Genomic DNA, 19,029 nt, shown 5'->3' with positions numbered 1-19,029 from the left:
CAGTGCTGAGCTCCGCTCACTGGGGGGCTGATGAGGGGGGCTCCGCACGGTTCAGAATCCCAAATAGCACCTCTGAGGCACTCTAAAAACTGGCACGATTTTTCGCAACGAAAAGTGGCCTTGGCACGTCTCTAAGGAGAGTCAGGGGTCAACAGGAACCCAGGAGACCAGAAAGGAAACGTGAGTTTTGACAAAAGTGTTCCCTGATCAGCACGCCAGCTGCTGGGTCACCTTGGCCCGTGCGCGTTGCCTCTAACGCCACCTCGCGTCTCCGGTGTTCGTATGGCGCGATTCTCCCCACGCGCCGACACTCAGCGCACAGCTATTGGCAGCTATTGTGTGAGAAACCTGAGGGGACCGCTGGGTGGCAGGCTGCGGGCACTCGTCGGGTTCTCCGAGCGCGGGGCGCGGCCCCGTGGAGACACGGGGGCAGGCGCAGCCCTGCGTTCACGGCGGCGCGCGATCGGCAGGAGCCGGGCGGACGTGGCCGCAGGCGGGGGCCGGGCACGGCAGCTCCCGTCCTCCCCGGGCTCGTGGGGCGAGTGGGCACCGCGGCTGCGAGAGGATGCCGCCGGAAGTGCCGGAAGCAGGGCTGGCGGGCCCGCTCGGGGGCGGACGGCGTGTGCTGCGAGGGGCTGGGGCCCTGCCCGAGAAACGGACGCCCACGGGGGCCGGTGCCGGGAGAGGCTGCCGACGGCGGCCCGTCGGGGCCGCCGGTGCCCGTCGGGGCCGGCAGCCCGCGTCCAGCCACGGCCCAGGACGTGCCTGTGATGCACGAAAGCGGTGACGGGGCCCACGGCCCTGAGGGCTGGCAGCGGGATGGCAGGGGAAGGCGGAGCCGGACCGCCCCGCCCCCTGGCGAGGCCGTGAGAATTAAGGGCCGACGGCGGTAGCCAAGTCTCACTGTTCACGGGGGTCACTGTTTCAGCGGTTAATAAAAGTCTTACCTTCCCAGAGGACACATTTTTATACATGGCGCCTGATTTATTCTGGCTCCTGAGCCTGCAGGTTGGAATTTGAGTCACGAATGCATGTCAGGAATTCACAAAAAGAACGTTTCGATCGCCACGAACTGAAAGGAGAATTTAAATATGCACCTGGCTGGCACACCTGACTCACCCCGCCATGAAAACCTGCACTTCTCTGTTCTGCTTTTCAATAAGGGTCCCTAGAGAACATGGGATGGACGATCCCGCCTGACGGAAGGGGGAGGTAAGCAAACAGCCACTCAGAACGCAGTATCGGGAATTGTCATCTGGGGGGGGTGGGGGGCAAGAGGCCGGGGACTCAGTAAGCAGCTTAGGGGGTGTCGTACCCTTGAGCCCACAGGACACTAGTGCGGGAGACGAGAACAATGCCAGGCATCGTTAGATCTCACGTCATCCGGCGTTCCCACACCAACTCCCGCTCACTTTGCACAGTGCAACAGAGCATCCAAACCGTTCGCTCAAGGAGTGCTTGCATTCGGCACCTGGGACTTGAGTATCAATCCATATGGATGAATCCTGTAACTAAAGACTGCGCAGGGAGTGGACGAGAAAGCTGAAGGGAAGTGTACTTACAGGACGAAAACGGGATCAGATTAGGGTGAAACAAAACAATCTCTAGAGAAAAATATTTATGCTCACAGATGAAAAACTGAAAATAATCAAATGGACTAAGTCATATTTTAAAATAGTAATATTTGATGCCTTTACAAGTATGGTAAGAAATAATAAGCGTCATAAGAGGATACTATGAACAAGCGTATGCCAGCAAATTGGAAAACCTAGACGAAACGCACAAATTCCTAAAAACATACAACCTTCCCAGACTAAATCATGAAGGGACAGAAAGTCTGAACAGACCGACAACTAGCAAGGAGATTGAATCAGTAATCAAAAACCTCTAAAGAAACAAACAAAATCCCTGAATCAGATGGTGGCATGGGTGAATTACACCATTTAATTTTTTTAAACATTTATTCATTTTTGAGAGACAGAGCAGAAGTAGGGGAGGGGCAGAGAGAGAGAGAGAGAGAGAGAGAGACAGAATCCGAAGCAGGTTCCAGGTTCCAAGCTGTCAGCACAGAGCCCAATATGGGGCTCGAACCCACGAACTGCAGTATCATGACCTGAGACAAAGTCAGCTTAAGTGACTGAGCCCCCCGGGAGCCATTACCAAACATTTAAAGCAGAAGTAACCTCAATCCTTCCCAAACTCTTCCAAAAACTGCGAAGGGGACACTTTCTAACTCATTCTATGAGGCCAACATTATCTTGATACCAAAGCCAGATAAAGACACTACAAAAAAAGAAAGTATATGTCAGTATCCTTTATGAATACTCATGTGAAATTCCTCAACAAAATACCAGCAGACAGAATTCAGCCGTTTATTAAAAGAACTATACATTATGACCAAGTGTGATTTATTCTTGGCAGGCCAACATGTGAAAGTTGATCAATGTGACAAAATGAAGAGGGGTAAGAAAAACCCGACATATCATTTCAATTAATGCAGAAAAAGTATTCAACAAATTCAACACCTTTTTCATGATTAAAAAAACTCAACAAACTAGGAAGAGAAGGATACTGCCACATACTAAAGGTCACATATAATAAAGGTCACATAGAAAAACCCACAGCAGACATCATCCTCAATGGGGAAAGACTGAGAGCTTTTCCTGCAAGGTCAGGAAAAAGACAAGAATGCCTGTGTTTGCCACTTCTATTCAACACGATATTGCAAGTATTAACCAGAGCAATTAAGCAAAAAAAAAAAAAAAAAGAGAGAGAGAGAGAGAAAGAAAAGAAAAAAAGGAAAAAGAAAAAGAAAAGAAAGAAAAAAGTCATCTAAATTGGAAAGCAAGAAGTAAAATTATTTGTTTGCAGATGACATGATCCTATATGTAGAAAACCCTAAAAATTCCATAAAAAAAAAAAAAACTGTTAAAACCAGTGAATGGATTCAGCAAAATTGCAGGACACAAAATATATCCTGCACAATGAGTTGTTCTTATATACTAACAATGAGCAATCTGAAAAGGAAATTAAGAAAATTCCATTTACAATAGCACCAAAAAGAATAAAATATTTAACAATAAACTTAGCCAAAGAAGTGAAATACTTGTACATGGAAAACTACAAAACATTGTTCAAAGAATAAAAGAAGACCCAAATAAACGGAAAGACGTCCCATGTTTATGGATAGTAACAGTCAATAGTATTAAGATGTCAATCCCACCCAAAGCAATCTGCAGATTCAATGCAATCAATCCCTGTCAAATCCCCAATGATGTTTTTGCAGTTCCTTCACTTTTTACAGTGCTGCCATTTAGGAAAAAAATCCATCCTAAAATTCATATAAGATCTCAAAGAATCCTGAACGGTCAAAACAATCTTGGAAAAGAAGAACAAAGTTGAAATCACCAAAACCTACTAAAAAGTAACATGCATCAAAGCAGTCAGGTATTGATTGGCATAAAGACAGACATACAGTACAATGGAATATAATATAGTTCAGAAACAAATTCTCACATACATGTCAAATGATTTTGACAAGGTTGCCAAGATCACTCAATGAGGAAAGGGCAACCTTTTCAATAAATGGTGCAGGAATAACTGTGTATCCACATATAAAAGAATAAAGCTGGACCTATACCTTACGCTATATTAAAAAACGAACCCCAAACGGATCAAAGACCCAAATGTAAGAGGCAAAATTATAACTCTGAAAAGAAAACATAGGAGGAAGCCTTCTCGACACTGGATTTAGCAAGGATTCCTTGCATAGGACACCAAAAGCACAGGTAACAAAAGAATAAATAAGTAAATTGGGCTTCATCAAATTTAAGATCTTCTGTGCATCAAAGAACATTATCAAGAAAGTGAAAAGGCAGCACACAGAATGGGAGAAAATATTTTCAAGTCATGTGTCTTATAAAGGATTAATATACAGAATATATAAAGACTCACAGACTCAACAACCAAAAAGACCAAACGATTCAATTTAAAAAACGGGCAAAGGATTTGAGTAGACATTTCTCCAAAGATATACAGATGTCGAAAAACACATGAAAAGATGCTCAACGTCAACAATCATCGGGGTAATGCAAATCATAAGCACAATGAGATACCCCTTAGGACACATATTGTCTTAAAAACCCCACAAAACCCAGAACAAAGCGAGTGTTGGCAAAGACGTGGAGAGACCGGACCCCCGGCGCACTGCTGGTGAGAGGGCAAAATGGTACAGCTGCTGTGGGAACACGGTGGCAGCCCCCCACCCCCGCCAGATTAAACTCACTGCCATATGGTCCAGCAACTATACTTCCGAGTACATACTAGAAAGAATTGGAAGCACGGACTCAAAAAGATATTTGTACACACGTGTTCATAGCAGCACCGTTCACGACAGCCAAGTGGTGGAAGGAACGCGAGTGTTCACGAAGGACGGACGGATAAACTGCCTGTGGTTGCTCCACACGTGCAGTGAAATACCCCGAGGACGACGTGCGGAGGGAACTAGACCAGATGCCAAAGGGCAACCGCTGTATAATCCCACCCATACGAGGGACTGAGAGTCGTCCGATCCACAGAGAGAGAGATGGTGGAACCGAGCAGCCAGGGGCTGCGAGGGAGGGGAATGCGGAGCTAGTGTTGAATGGGGACAGGCTTTCAGTGTTCAAGATGACAGAGTCCCAGAGACGATGTTGAGGATTGCTGCGAAAGAAAAATTTTCCCGTGACATTTGTTGAAACGGTAAGGAAGATCTTGTCTGGGACTACTGCGATAGACGCCAAGACCGCCGCATTAGGGGAGAAAGGCCAGGGTGAACTCTGAAGGTGGCGAAGACATCTGGGGACTTACAGCCGAGGGCAGAGACGGGGGTAAATGGGTAGAAAATTACTAAGGGGAGACACGAAGGGTAGGTTACGCCATTCTGGTTACGCCACCTTAACAGGCTTCTTGCTGAGGAACGGCCAGGGGGGCCAGACCTCACGGGGAGGCTTCCACTCACAGGGGCCGCTAGGCTGCGCCCTGCCCACCCCCTCCCTTGCCAGGTTCACCGATTAAACCTGTGTCAGCATGGACACCCCGAGTACCGCCAAATCCGGGGATCCCAGGTCCTGTGGAACGACGAATCCACAGGTGCCCCTTGTAATTGTACCTTCTCATTCCTGACAAAGAGGCCCTGGTGCCCTGTGGCGCACACACGTTGGGGCAGACACTGAGTGCTGGGATTCCAGAGCCTTCCGCCTGCCCCCGTAGGCACCTGACACATGGGAGGATTTTGTGAAACAGTTTAAATAAATTAAGGAGAAAAAAAAAAAAGTGGATCATTCACTTTAAAAAAAAAATCACAAGGTCTTCTATTTTTCTTGGTACTTGAGAGGGAAACAACACGCTTGAAAATTTGTTTGTGGATCAGCATAAACAACCAAAAATATTTCTGTTTTCTGGTTATGATGGGAAATCATGGTGTTAGTAGGATGAGATCTGAATTGAAATTTACACATTTAGTAAGTTAGAGAAATACAAATACCCTATGATTTCACCCACATGTGGAATTTAAGAAAAAAAACCAATGAGGAAAAGGAAAAAAAAGAGAGAGAGAGACAAACCAAGAAATAGACTCTTCCCTACAGAGAACACACTGAGGGCCACCAGAGGGAGGTGGGTAGGGGGTGGGGAAGCAGGTGATGGGGACTAACGATGCACTTGTGATGAGACCGCGTGTCGTATGAAGTGTTGAGTCACTACGTTGCACACCTAAAACTAACATTAGGCTGTATGGAAACTATACCGCAGTTACATTTTTTTAAAGTGCACATTTAAGAGTAGGAAGACCATTCCCTTCCAATTTCCAGTTTTTTGGAGTTGATTTTAATGCAGTAATGCTCAGGTGCACAGAGTAATGGTAGAATTTTTCAGCTCAGTCACCAGCAGGTTTATTTTCAATAATAAGTTTTGACATTTGAAATCAGAGGGCATGCGGATGAAATGTTGAAGCTCAGGGCTGTTTACTTTATGTTTCGGGAAATATTTGATATGTGGATCATTTTATTTTTCTTAATTTTTTAAATGTTTATTCATTTTTGAGAGAAAGGGAGACAGAGCACGAGCAGGGGAGGAGCAGAGACAGAGGGAGACACAGAATCAGAAGCAGGCTCCAGGCTCCGAGCTGTCCGCACAGAGCCCGACACGGGGCTCGAACCCACAAACCATGAGATCGTGACCTGAGCTGAAGTCGGATGCTTAACCGACCGAGCCACCCAGGCGCCCCTGATGTGTGGATTATTTTATGTATCTCAAGAGTAACAGCCCTGAATTCAGAGCCCTGCCTTTTTATTGATGTCTGTGTGTCGGAGTCCAGTGCTGCCTGCACATAGTAGGAAGTCAATAGATATATGCTGGCAGAGTGAAGAAAGGATCCTCTGGAAGCGTTTCGGAGGGCAATGGCTGCAGCGTTGACAGCTCCTGATACCTGTTCCCACTTACAGATGTCATGGGACAAGTTCGAGAGGAAGCAACAGGACTCATCCCAACCACAGCCCAAAAGGGTTTTCAAGGGCCAAGCTCGTAGACCCTGTTTCTGGAGAATTTACTATTATCCAGTGTGGGGACGTATTGCATGGACTATGGAGTCACACAGACCTTCTGCCGTTCTTGGCCCCATGTCCCACCATTTGAAAGACCTTGGGCATTAGTGTGTGGCCCCTGAAATGGTGACAAGCAACCCTATTGGCCACGTGATGCTGATATATTATTAAACTGTTCCTTCCACAGTTTTCCTGCCTCAAAGCTGGGGATGGCCTTCCCATGTCATAAGAAGGCATGGGGATAAATGAATTAAGTAGCAAACACTTGGTGCAGTGCTGGGCACACAGCGCTCAGCAAATACTCACCCTCACCTCCTACAGCCTCGGGAATGTGTCGTGTGACCACGTGGGCAGTGTGACCACGTGGGCAGCGTGACCACCGACAGCATGCTGTTCCCACTGTGCGGTCCAGTGGGGGAATCAGACGATTCCGTCACGTGGGAAGAGTTAATTCGGGGAGTACTGTCACTAGGGACAGAAGGTGTTTTAGTGAGCGCATCCCTGCGATCTAGGACTGAAATAATTAAGAACTGATTCAGTTTTATGATTTCTCTTTAAGCAGAAAATATGCCGTGGTTAAGACTCCGTTCTTAAACAGAGTTATAGCGGATCTGTGTTATAGACATCAGTTCAGTCGCGAAATAGTCCATTAGCTTGGGTTTAATTACTTAACATTTTCTCTAGAACGTAGTTCCGCAGACATAAAGGATCCCTGCAACACCGACGTGGCCCTGACAGAAACTGTCCACACTTGGAACATGAGTCCCGATAACGGAGACCTGGGTCAGGCCCACACTCGTCCCCAAAGCACAGCGACACCTCTCCACAGCTAGCCTACCTCACTTAGTTAGCACCATGGCACTTCTGTGCCAGCAGAGAAAGTCCAGACCGGAGACGCCAAACCAGTGCTGACACTAGTCACTAAGAGCATTTACCTTTCAAGTTTAACAACAGTGACCATCACACGGATGAAACGTAATTTCTATCATTAAATCCCATCTTTATGTCACGCGCCCTGGTTAAGTTCAGACAATAAATATTTTTTAGATGAAAACTATTCTCAACACATGTTACTTCTTACCTGTAAGAGGCTGTTGAGGGTCGACCTGTGGTCTTCTCTTCCCTGTGGGACTCAGCCGTGTGTGCCCCGCATACCGTGGGGGGAGCGGGGAGCAGCGCTGGGAGCTCAGCCTGGCTCCCCAGCCCCTGCGTCCAAGCTCGCGGGCCCTCGACATAACTCCTTTCTGTAAGGACACCAGACCAGACAGGGGCTCTTGTCCTGGGGCGCGTGGTTTCGGGGCACAGAGCTGGACCCCCCCCGCCGGAAGTCCGGTTTATTAGTCAGGGGCTGGGCCCTGGGTTCCAGTATTTTAAAAGTCCTCCCAGGTAATTCCTAAGCGTGGCAAGAGGTGGAACTGCTGGGTTGGGTGGCTACTAAGATATGAAGATGGTTTGGGGTCTAACATTTTGCTTCTCGGCCACTAGAAAAAGCAACAGGATCACTTGAATTGGTCAAGACAGTAAAACTGGAGGACACTTTGAGCTTGAGAGGAACTCATCCATTTGCATTTAAAGTGATTAAATCTGAAGCTTTCCGCCGTAACGATCAGTTAATGTGGTCAAACGGTCCATCCGGTAACCCTGCAGGCCACGGTGCAGGGTGCAGGCACAGAATGGCCGTGGGCGTCCCGTCTCCAACACGTGTCGCTGCCATTAACAACAGCCCGAGGCAGAGCTGGCGAGCTGACTGGGGCTCCTGCAGGCACACAGTCCCCGGTCCCGTTCTTGCCCTCGAGGAGCTCCAGGGGCAACCACGATCTGTATACATACCCATCCTCCTCTCGCCCATTTCTCAGCCACATGGTGGGCGTGGGATTCGGTTTCCTGGCATCTGTTCGCCGCAAATAGGGCCACAATATCACGCACCTTCCAGACACGGAAGCTTTGAGAGTGGACGCCAGCATAAGCCAATGCTGCCCCAGCCAGACTGGGGCATACAGTGACCCCGTCTGCAGGTGACATTCCAGAAAGTGACGGGCAGAGGGGGCGTGAGAACGGGTGAAGAGGAAGGTCTGTGTAAGAGAGACTGGAAAGAGCTGGCATTCTGTGAGCCAACACTCGTTTAGCCTTCCGTGTGAGGCGGGCATTGCTATAGTCCATTGATCCCAAGACACACGGCTCTCCACGTTTCAGCATCTCTGGAGTGAATGTGCATCACACTGCCAATGGCGAGACAGGATGTGGCCATTGGAGCAATTTCTTTCTTGATGATAATAAAGTAACGATCATCTCGCAATCGACCGTGGCCGGGACTGGGTGGACTACAACGTGTACAGACACTTCACCGTGAAGAACCTGAAGAAAGTACCAGAAAGTACACGTGGCTTCCCCAAGTTCACACACTCGAAGTGCCGAAGCCGGCGTTCAGACCAAAGTCAGCCCTGACGGAAAGTTCTGGGTACTTCTCTACACACCCAACACCTACCCAGCCTCAATTACCCTGTGGGCCAGGCACAGTCAGAGCCTGACAAGGGTCCTGGTCCCAGACAAGCATGGCTTCTCCATCTCCCTCTGTCCCAAATTACTGCCACTCTCTGCTTACACCCAACGCAGCGTCCCGATGCCCAAATAACATAAGACTTTCCAAAGACCCCCTTGCTTTACCAACAGCCCCCGCCGTTACCGAACAGTTACAGTGTGTTTCCCAGAATGTGTCTAAAGGAAGATCACGGACCGTCCATTGACCCCCGGGCCCCCCAGAACCTCCCATTCCTCCCGTGTGCCCTAGGAGCCAGCCCTCACTGACCCATGTGTGGGGACACTGGCCCCGTGGTCTCACCCACGTGGGCACCCAGTCGGGGGGCTCGGGTCACACCCAGTCACAGGAGGACCACAGTTTACCCCACAGGGTCTGACTCCCGCCCTGGGGCTCTCCCGCTAACCTGCCGCATCAGGAAGCGAGGTTTATGGTCTAGAAAACCTCCAGAAGGGACTCTGAACACAGGCTCTCTCCCAGCAGACCACTGTCCCTGGCTTACATGCCTTCCCACGGAAGAAAAAGGTCCTGCTTTGGTCCCTTTTCTCCTCCTTTTCCTCTTTCTGCTCCCCACCATCATCATCATCATTGATCATAGTTTTAAAAGAACTGAATTCCAAAAAGGCCTGGGTTTGGATGGGTCTTGGCCTTCTGTGACCGAGGCAACACATCCCCACCAACTTGGTCTGCAGGTGTTGGTGGGGCTGGCTCCCCTCTGGAGGCTCCAGGGAGAACCTTTCCCTCTTCCAGACCCTTCCCGCATCACTTGGGTGTGGCCCTTCCTCCAGCTTCAAAGCCAGCAAAGCCGCATCGCCCTGTGCCTCCCTCCCGGTCCTGTCTCCCACAGACTGCACCTTCTCTCCACCTGACGGACCTCTGTGAACTCTGGGTCTGTGCGGACAATCTCCCCTCTCAAGGCCCTTAACAATCTCATCTGTGAAGTCCCGTTTGCCACGTAAGGTCACACACTCACAGATTCTGGCGGTTAGGAGAGGACGTGCGGTTATGCTGGTGGGTAAGAGCAGACAAGGCGCTGAGCTCGCTCTACCAGGGCTGTTCCTCATCACTGGGCGTCGGGTCTCCGGCCCTGCCAACAAGGACAAGGGCCACAGCACAGCGTCCCCCATTCATCCCACGGCTGCAGAGGGTTCGGGTTCAGCTGAGTATCCTGGTCCACACAACATCACCCGGAGGGCAGGCGCTTGGCCAGTCGTAACTGCTGAGTGGCTGTGCCCTCTGCCAGCTTCCCGTGATTCCCCAGAAGTTGCTTGGGCCTCCGAGGCCGCAGGGCTTGGCCCCTGAACGCAGACGATGCCTCCGCCTCGCTCGTGTAGTCGGGATTCGTAAGTAACATTGGCTGCTCCTGTGCTTAGACCTTGCCAAGCTGTAATTGGAGGCTCCGGCCGGGGAGCTGCGGGCACCCTCCCTCAAGGGCCAAACACACCTCAGGTGGAGAAGGGTGCTTACTGGCTCCCAGAGTGACCATTAACTACATGCTGTTCACGGTACACTCAATAAAGCTGCCAGAAAGAGAGAGAGAGAGCGGGAAAATAAACGAGTAGGAGAGCGGAAACTCAAAACAGTGTCTGGCTGGTCTTCTGTAACGGAAGACGATTGACCCGGGGACGAATCATCAGGGGAAATAAAGGTAAAGAGGAGTGGAGATAAACATACAGTCATAAAGGGCCCTCACAGCTCCCTCGGCCAAAGCCCCAAAGCCAGCCGCCCCTCCGTGTTTTGAGGTCTAGCGGCCAGAAGCACCCAGGGCTGGTGGGACGCGAAGCCACCTGGAGGAGACGTGAGCGGGCGGAGCGCAGGGCCGGGCTGCAGGTGTGGCCCCCGGGGCGGCGCCTCCCCCCACCTGTTCCTCCCTGCACGGTCTTGGGGCAACGCTGCTCAGAGCACGTGCTTTGAACGCCTCTCACACGCGGTGAGTCCCGTGTTCCCCACAGGCGTGACCACTCCCGGGCCGCCCGGCTGCTTTCGCTGTGGGCGAGGGTGTGGGGCCCACCGCCAGGCCCACCTGTGGGTTGTGAGGGTCCCACCTCTGAGCCAGTAGTAAAGACAGGTGCGTGGCATTTCAGGCTTTACAAAGTGCCTCTGCCTCCCTTACACCACTTAATTTAATGGTGAGAAGAGGCAGCCTGGCCCAGCCCTCAAGCGGAACCCTCCACAGCCAACTCTGGGAGTCGAGAACTTCCCTGCACGGTCCACATTCCACTCACTGCCCAGTGCGCCCGGTGGGCGTTTCGGCCACGCTCCAGAATGCCGACCACTAATCCTCCCACAGGAGGATAAGCAAAGCGTGACTGATCGATGGGGAGCACGTGGCCGCCACATCAGCCCGGGGGGGAGGGGGGGGTTGCCGCCCAGAGTTTCCACAGGCTTCCGGGGGTTCAGAGCTGCTCGTGAGGATGGGGACCGGTACGTTCTGCTTTTCAGATGTTCTGCTTTCCCAGATGCCTGGGATCTCAGGGGTGGAGACGGGCAGAGCCCAACAAGGGTTCCAACTCTGGGGAAGGGCATCTTCTTTCGCATCTTTGGTCTTCCATTTTCCTGGCACGTGGAGGCCGGGGAACCCCAGCTCTCCTGCTCTGCACCTCCGGGGGCACCAGCACAGGGGAGGAGCCACCTGTGCGTCTACAGCCCCGTGGTGCACACTACACATAGTTTTGTTGTTTTGTAACTGAATTCCTGGTGTCCCCGTATCTCCACGCACACAGTGGAGAAGGTAAGGGAGGCAAAACCCAAGTGGATACTTGTCATCTGGACGTGTGGGAGCTAATCTCATGTCCCGGGGAGCTCCGATGAGCAGGGACAGTCTCCCACATACCTCTGTGGGGCGGTCCAGTGGAGATGGGCTCTCTCCTCAGCTCAGTGGAAGCTTCCAGAGAAGAAAGAAGACACCTGCCTGTCCCAAAGGTCACAGAAGATTTCCTTTTCAATCTGTGCTTGTGGAAGCTTCTGATCTAGGCCAAGTTACGAGTCTGCGCTGCCCCCAGAGAAGCTGTGTGAGGAAGCGGACGGCCTTCTCTCGGCCACCGTGTCTGAATGCCCACTCTCCTTTCTGGATTTGTCCACGGATTCTCCCTGCCTCCTAACTCCCGAGATGAAATCACAGCCCAGAAAGGTCTGGATGGGCAGGCTGGCGTGGGCTGTCTGCATATCACCAGGCTACTCGAGGAGGCCTCCAGGGACCAGGTGGTAACCATGGCAACGAGGAGGCATGCCTACCTCACAGAGAGGCCGAGCCTGTGGTCTGAATTGTGGGTGCAGAGGGGAGGGAGGGTTGACCTGGGGCTCTGGTCACCAATGTAAATGGGCACCTGGGGAGCAGGCATGTTGCTGAATCCGGTTGCAAGGAAACTGGGCTGTATTTGGCAGGGAGGTGTCCAAATAGAAACATTCGTGCAGCATCTGGAGCTTGTGGACACGGGGAGGCCTGAAGGGGCAGACACGGAGAGTCATCACAGTGGCCAGGAGAGCCCAAGCTCCAAAGGGAGAGAGGAGGCTTTGGGGGGTGCCCCCGGGAGTGGGGGGGGGGGCACTGCAACCATAGGCAGGGCAAGAGCAGTGCTGTCACCAGGCCCGTGGGGCCCCCAGGAGGTGCAGGCGCTAAGAGGTGAACTGTAGGGGGACGTAGGGGGGTGACCCAGGAAAACACCAAACAACAGGAATTAATGTTCCCTGTGGCAAAGGCTGCCCAGCTCACCTCTGTAGAGAACACGGGGGCCGGGCTGTGGGAAATCACAGTTTAAGGGTGGTTTCAGGGGCACCGGGGGGCTCAGTCGGTTGAGCATCAGATTTCAGCTCGGGTCACCATCCCAAGGTCATGGGATTGAGCCCTGCATCGGGCTTTGTGCTGACGGTGTGGAGCCTGCTAGGGATTCTGTCTCCCTCTCTCTCTCTCCCCCTCTGCCTCTCTCCCCTGCTAGCATGCATTCTCTTTCTCTCTCTCAAAAGAAATAAAAATTTTTTAAAAAGGGTACTTCCAATGCTCCACGACAGCTCCCAGACCAAGTGCACGCTTGGGAAAGAGCTGGGCTGTGGTGACAGCCTGCTGACGCGCACTTGAGCCCTCTCCTCAGGTGGAGCCACACTGCCCTTGGCCCTCTGCCCGGAAGGACTAGGAAGCCACGATGTCCCAGATGGGACCGACACGGGGGCAGGAAAAGTGATGGTCTCGACTCCCACCCAAGATCTCAATGTTACGAGAAGGAGCAGAGCGCCACGAACGTCTGGGCGGCACCTGAGTCAGGAAAACGAGCAGGCTGTCTCCACCGGCACGAGCCTCGTGTTCACAGACGCTCTCAATAGGCCTAAAGGGCCCCAAACCATCAAAACCACACGTCTGCAAGGCCATCACGCTAACAGTGCGTTTCTTTTCCCATTTCAGCCACCTGGCTTCCAGAGTGCGGTTCAGGATGCCGCTGGCTGTCCACAGGCCATCACCAGGGCAGCAGCTCGGCAGTCCCGGCAAGCTCGGGTCCACAGCATCCACCCCCACGTGGCCGCGACACCCGGGCCCGGCCGGGCTGGCCGTGAAGCGGGCGGGTGTGCAGACAGCGTACGGGGTCCCCTGTGCACAGCCTGGCTGGAGCTTCCTCCGTGGGTGAAGGGCAGGAGCGGCTCACGCCTGCCCCGTGGCCTTGCTGCCTCCGGCCAGGGGCTCTGCTCCCCGTCACACGTGTTTGTGCACACACCCTGTGCTCCAGACACACTCAAGGTCATCCTGTCCCTGACACATTCAACTCCGCACCTCCTCCGTTCTCTTCTATCTGACAAACTCATTTCCGGAAGCAGCCGAAATTTCGTGGCTCCCATGAAGCCCTCTCAGATGGTCAAACGCCAGCTCCCCGGCCTGTTCACGCCTCTGGGCGTCTCCAGGACAGCTTCCATAACACCTGATCATAACTGAGCTTTTATATGGGTGCTTCCTTCCCTGGTTCTTCAAGGAGAGGGGCCATGCTACGTTTATCTTTGGTCTTACCCCTGATCACATAACTCGAGGCCTTGTGCAGAATACGTATTTGTATTTGTACTTAGCATTCTTGGGAATGAATAAATGAAGTTTAGAAGCATTAACCTCTCAAAAAAAAAAGAAAAAAAGACTGAAAAAAATTTTAACCCGTCATGAACCCAAATTTGAAAAGCTCCGGAAGAAGAACGAACTGAAAAGCAAACGTCACTTGGCGAGTGTAGGGACCCGCCGTTCAAGTCCAACACATCCAACCTGTACATCAGAACACAGAAACCAACGGTGGTGGGTTTTCTTAAAGCTCTTGTAATGAGTAAAGATCTCTCAGCCTTCAGTGCCACTTGGAAGTAATGGCCTAATCATTATTAATTCCTTTGGTATTTCCTATGATAACATTAATCACAGCAAACTCATTTGATGTAAATGGAAAATCACGAGTTTTTCTGCAACATTCCGCAGCAATTCCGCATTAATTAACTGGAGCACCACGTAAAAGTGTCACCGTGTCTGACGATTAAGCACATTTCTTGCACACTTTGATTAAGACACAAATCCCAAGCCCATAAAGAGAAAAGGTGGGAAAAGAAAAAACCACACTTTATTGGAATGCAGTAATGAAGGCCTCGGGAAGTGGCTGGCCCTTGCTGCCGGCTAGGTGGCCGCCCCTTGAACTGGAGACAGAAGGAGCCCCCGGGGAAGGTGTGAACTGGAAACACCTCTCTCTGTACTTTAACTTATTAACCGCATATGTACAAAAGCAATTTTAAGACGTGTTTTAACGCGCTCGTGATATAAAAGGATGACTCGCAAAGGTACACATTCAGTGTCCGTGAATTAGAAATACGGAGGCAGAGATTTATATGCAAACTTATCTCAAGGTATAGAAAACACCTTCTTTACCACTTACGGTAAATGTTCAATTTCTAGAGGGTAAATTGCACACTACCTCATTCAGTAGCATAATTTTCTTCCCGGTGATTGGCATTTGGATATCAAGGTGGGAGGAAAGGGACGGATGGCAAGACTGCACAGCTCGCCAGTGTAAAAGGCATTCATTAGAACAGGTTCTCCAGCAAATGGCATGCCTGCGTCTTGACAAAAATCATGTCAAAAGTCACGTCAATCATGCTATTTTTTTCCCTGCTGGTTCAAATGCGCATCTTCCCAGGGATGACAGACACTCACAGGCACCTGCAATGCACCAAATAATGCCTCAGATCTTAAAGGACGAAGCCGGAGCGCACGGGCCATGCATTAAATTGCTGACTGACAAATACCCAGGACAAGAGAACACTGACATCGTCCAAACAACAGAGGTTGTGTGGTCCCTCTGGGGAAAACCCGCTGGAATTGCACAGCCACAACAGGGGCCATACAGAACCGTGCTCTGGGCCGGAGCCAGGATGCCCGCCCATGTGCAGCAGAGGTGGGGGGGGCGGGAGGTGCGTCCTGGCCCCCACGCCCCGAGGTGGCTGAGGTGGGGGCGAGCGCCCAGGCCCACAGCCGCCGTAGGGTTGCACACGTGGGGCAGGTTCACAGAAGACAGTCCTGTCCTGCCTCTGTTGGCTGATGGGTCGATAGGACTGATGGATGGGTTTTAAAGGGTGAATATTTTAGAAAACTTACACGAGGGAGATAACCAACAGCATTTGGTGAGAGGAGGGGGAGTGGAAAGAGGAGAAAAATCACGAGCACTCTTTTACCGTGAAAATCTGACGTGTCTTCAGACTTACGTCATTTTCCTAATTAGACGGAAGTCAGTTTTCAATATGTATGCACATAATCACTTAGGGTAATTTTACAAGATAATCAGAGGATTTACAGAGCAGACTTGCATAGAGCCACATGAGCCGGTCCACGTACAAGACCTAATAACTGTTAGGTACGATGTGTCCTGTGACGAACGGCCATGCACAGCAGCAAATGGGGGAGGCAGTGCCCAGTGTCTCTTACTTGAGGCAGCGGGCTTGCCTTTAACACCAAGTGCCCAGTCCTCAGGCAACGGGTAAGATGCGAATTTGTACGATGATGTAAAGCATTGTTGTGAGGTTGTAAAAATCTATATTTAATTTTTTTTCGTGGCAATGTAAAATAACAAAGAGTAAAAACAAAGACAAAATATTTTGGGAAGACGATGAAGGATGAAAAACGACCTTTCGATGTTGTGATCTTGCTGGAAATCCATTTCAGGGGGTTCACCTACGAGCTGCGCTGAGAGCCTTTGCGAGCTTTTCTGCAGAATAAATACTGGACGACACCTTCCAGTTAGCCCTTTCTGACAGTGCCCTTCACCCTGGAGGCCGGCACGGAGGCCTGGCGTGGAGCCCGTGCCGTGCCAGGGTTCGATCAGGAAGGGGTTCCCGAGGGGCCTTCTCCTCAACTCCCAAAGAAAAGTCCCGCATTTCAAACAGCAGCTCCCTGCTTTGCTCGTCTTTCCCTAGGAAAGCCAGTCTCCTGTGGGCGTGGAGGGGTCTATTTTGAGAAGACAAAGACAGTGAAGTGTGAGGACGAAACCCGTAACGAGCAGAGAGAGCTACAGGGTCCGCCAGCAGAACTCCACGCGATGTTGACACTGCAGTGCTAGAGGGGTGCCCCTCCAGCCTCAGTGTGGACATCTCTGGATTTAGCCATCGGAGAGGGCTTATGTGAGTAAGACCTCAGACCTCGGTGGGTCACGGGACCGGGTTGCTGTGTGTGTGGGGTAAGATCTGGCCTGACCCGGCGGGGGGGGGGGGGGGGGGGGCAGGAGGGGATGGAGGGAAGTCTGGAAAGAGCAGTGCTGGCAGGTAGGATAACTGATCCCCAGGCAGACAGGGCCTCGGGCAAGTGGAGAACAGGTGAGCACCTGACTGGGGTAGAGAAGAGGCTTGGGGTGTCCGGGAGGCCAAGCAGCTGGCCGCAGACTGGCCTCCCGGCAGTGTGGGACCCCCATCCGTTCCTGTGCGTTTCCTACACGCTCTCCCTGCTCCTGCTTGCAGACTGGTGGGCTCTGGGGGAGGAAAGAGGCAGGACACGCAGTTCCATGGGGAAAATCCAGGGTGTGCAGAACTGCGGTCCGAAAGGCTTCCTGGAGCAGGCACCCTCCCAACAGGGCTGGTGATGAGCCAAGGCCAGGGCTGGCTGAGGACCGGCACGTAAAGGCATGGCCCCGCCTTGACATTCTCCCAGCCCTTGAGCAGCCGGTGCCCTTCGGTCCTGGAGCAACTCACATTCTGAGCTTCCCCTGCCCTGGGCCCCTGACCTCAGCATCCGTCCCCGAGGCCTGTCCACTGTTTCTCCTTCTGCCTGTGCTGCTGCTGTCCACACCTCATTTCCAAGCATCTGCACCCTTACTTACTTTGTAGCCCCAAATTCCCTGCCAAGTTTCAGACGAGGCACATCTGGCCTGACGACTTGGGAGACAGAAGAAAACACCGGCCGAGGGGCCCAGAAGCCAGGGCTCGGGGCGCACCCCATACCCTCGCTGCCCCGGGCACGGGGTCCTCGCTGATCTAAGGCTCATCACCTACATCCGCATTGCTGTAAGGCTGGCGAGGAAGCACAGTCACAGCACAGATGCACTGCCCGACGTGCAGTCAGACCAACCCTCAGTCAGGGACCAGCTCAGCTCAGTTTCTGCCACGTCCACGTCCACGTCGTGAGTGCACAGGCCTCCCCGGGGCAGAGCTCCGACCCCAACACTTTTCTGACCAAGAGTGCTCCGTGGCTGCCCGCTAACTGCTGCTTATGCACGAGCTGTGTGGCCTGCCTGCCACGTTCCCACGGGGCAGGCCTCTCCCGTACACCCTGCGTCCCCTGAAACAGGCCTTTTCTTGTCCCCAAACAGGCCATGCTGCTCTCTGGGCCTCTGCCTTTTCACCCCTCCTGTCCAGAGCGTCTGTCCTCAGCTCCACCGGTCGGACTCCAGCCACGTGGCCTCCCCAGTGGCCGCGTTATCCTTCAGGGCGCCCCCCCCCCCCCCCACAACAGCGTCAGCCAGGAAGTCTAGGTCTGCTCCCAGCACTTGGCAGGTCTCACGTGGAGATGCCACCTACACAGTCCTTGGTGCACTGACTCTCGGCTCCTGTGGGATCCTGAGGGCCCAGGCCTCAGACCGCTTCCCTTCCCTGGGGTCTTCCGGGATCTTCCATAGCAGCTGGGCGGTGCCTGGCACACACGAGGTTTAAACACACAACAAATAAATGGCTGAACTACGTCTCCTTAGAGAAGACAATTAAGATAAACGTTCAAGATATGATTAATAGAACTAAGTAATATTTTGTTTTGAACTATATCTAAACCCATTTGATCTTGTTTAGATCAAACTGTGTGAACACGGGGAGAACATCTTACAAAATCATTAGAGAACAGAAATACCTTTGTTTCAGCCCCAGAATTATCAAAGCCAGGCTTAGGAAAAGCTAGTTGAATCAAATCAGAGGTCATTAACAAAGGTAACATACATTATGAATTGTTACAGACGTCACCAAATTTCAAAGGCATATGTAATTATGAGCAGAGCAACAAATACAGTGGTTTCAATCAAAAACCATTAGTAGATACGGAAAATGAAATATAGATGCAAGGAGATGAACCAGCTTAATAGTCCTTGCATCTAATTAATCAGTGAGCTGATTAATGAATTGTACATATTTTAAATGTGTCCACAGAATCTTTTAAAAGCGAGCGCTCTTCTGGGCACCAAACCCAGTGGGGGACCCCAGGGAGACCCGGCCGCCGTCCCCGACTTGCATGGAGCTTCTCCTCTACGGCAGTGCCGACCCTAAGCAAGCAGGTGGATAAGTGAACAGGACAATTTCAGACCACGGCAGGGCTCTGAATCGAGGAGCAGAGGTTTACATCCTGGGGGTGTATGGCAGGAGGCTGTGTGAGTTTGGAAGCCAGGACAGGCCCGCTGAGGGACAGCTGGCTGGTGCCCACAGGACAAGGCCAAG

At 51.9% G+C, this 19,029-nt stretch overlaps 1 protein-coding gene and 1 long non-coding RNA gene across 7 annotated transcripts in view; one reads left to right on the top strand and one right to left on the bottom strand.

Moving 5' to 3' along the window:
* Window positions 1-19,029, bottom strand: part of PTPRN2 (protein tyrosine phosphatase receptor type N2) — an 831,667-nt gene that overhangs the window by 327,481 nt on the left and 485,157 nt on the right. The window lies entirely within an intron of this gene.
* Window positions 654-18,051, top strand: LOC131508653 (uncharacterized). The gene is made up of 3 exons (XR_009260070.1): window positions 654-1,212; window positions 16,537-16,740; window positions 17,440-18,051. It is a non-coding gene; the product is annotated as an uncharacterized LOC131508653 (long non-coding RNA).

The sequence above is a fragment of the Neofelis nebulosa genome, chromosome 4, assembly GCF_028018385.1.
Source record: "Neofelis nebulosa isolate mNeoNeb1 chromosome 4, mNeoNeb1.pri, whole genome shotgun sequence".
Taxonomy (NCBI): domain Eukaryota; kingdom Metazoa; phylum Chordata; class Mammalia; order Carnivora; family Felidae; genus Neofelis; species Neofelis nebulosa.
This window is presented reverse-complemented; position numbering and strand designations above follow the sequence as displayed.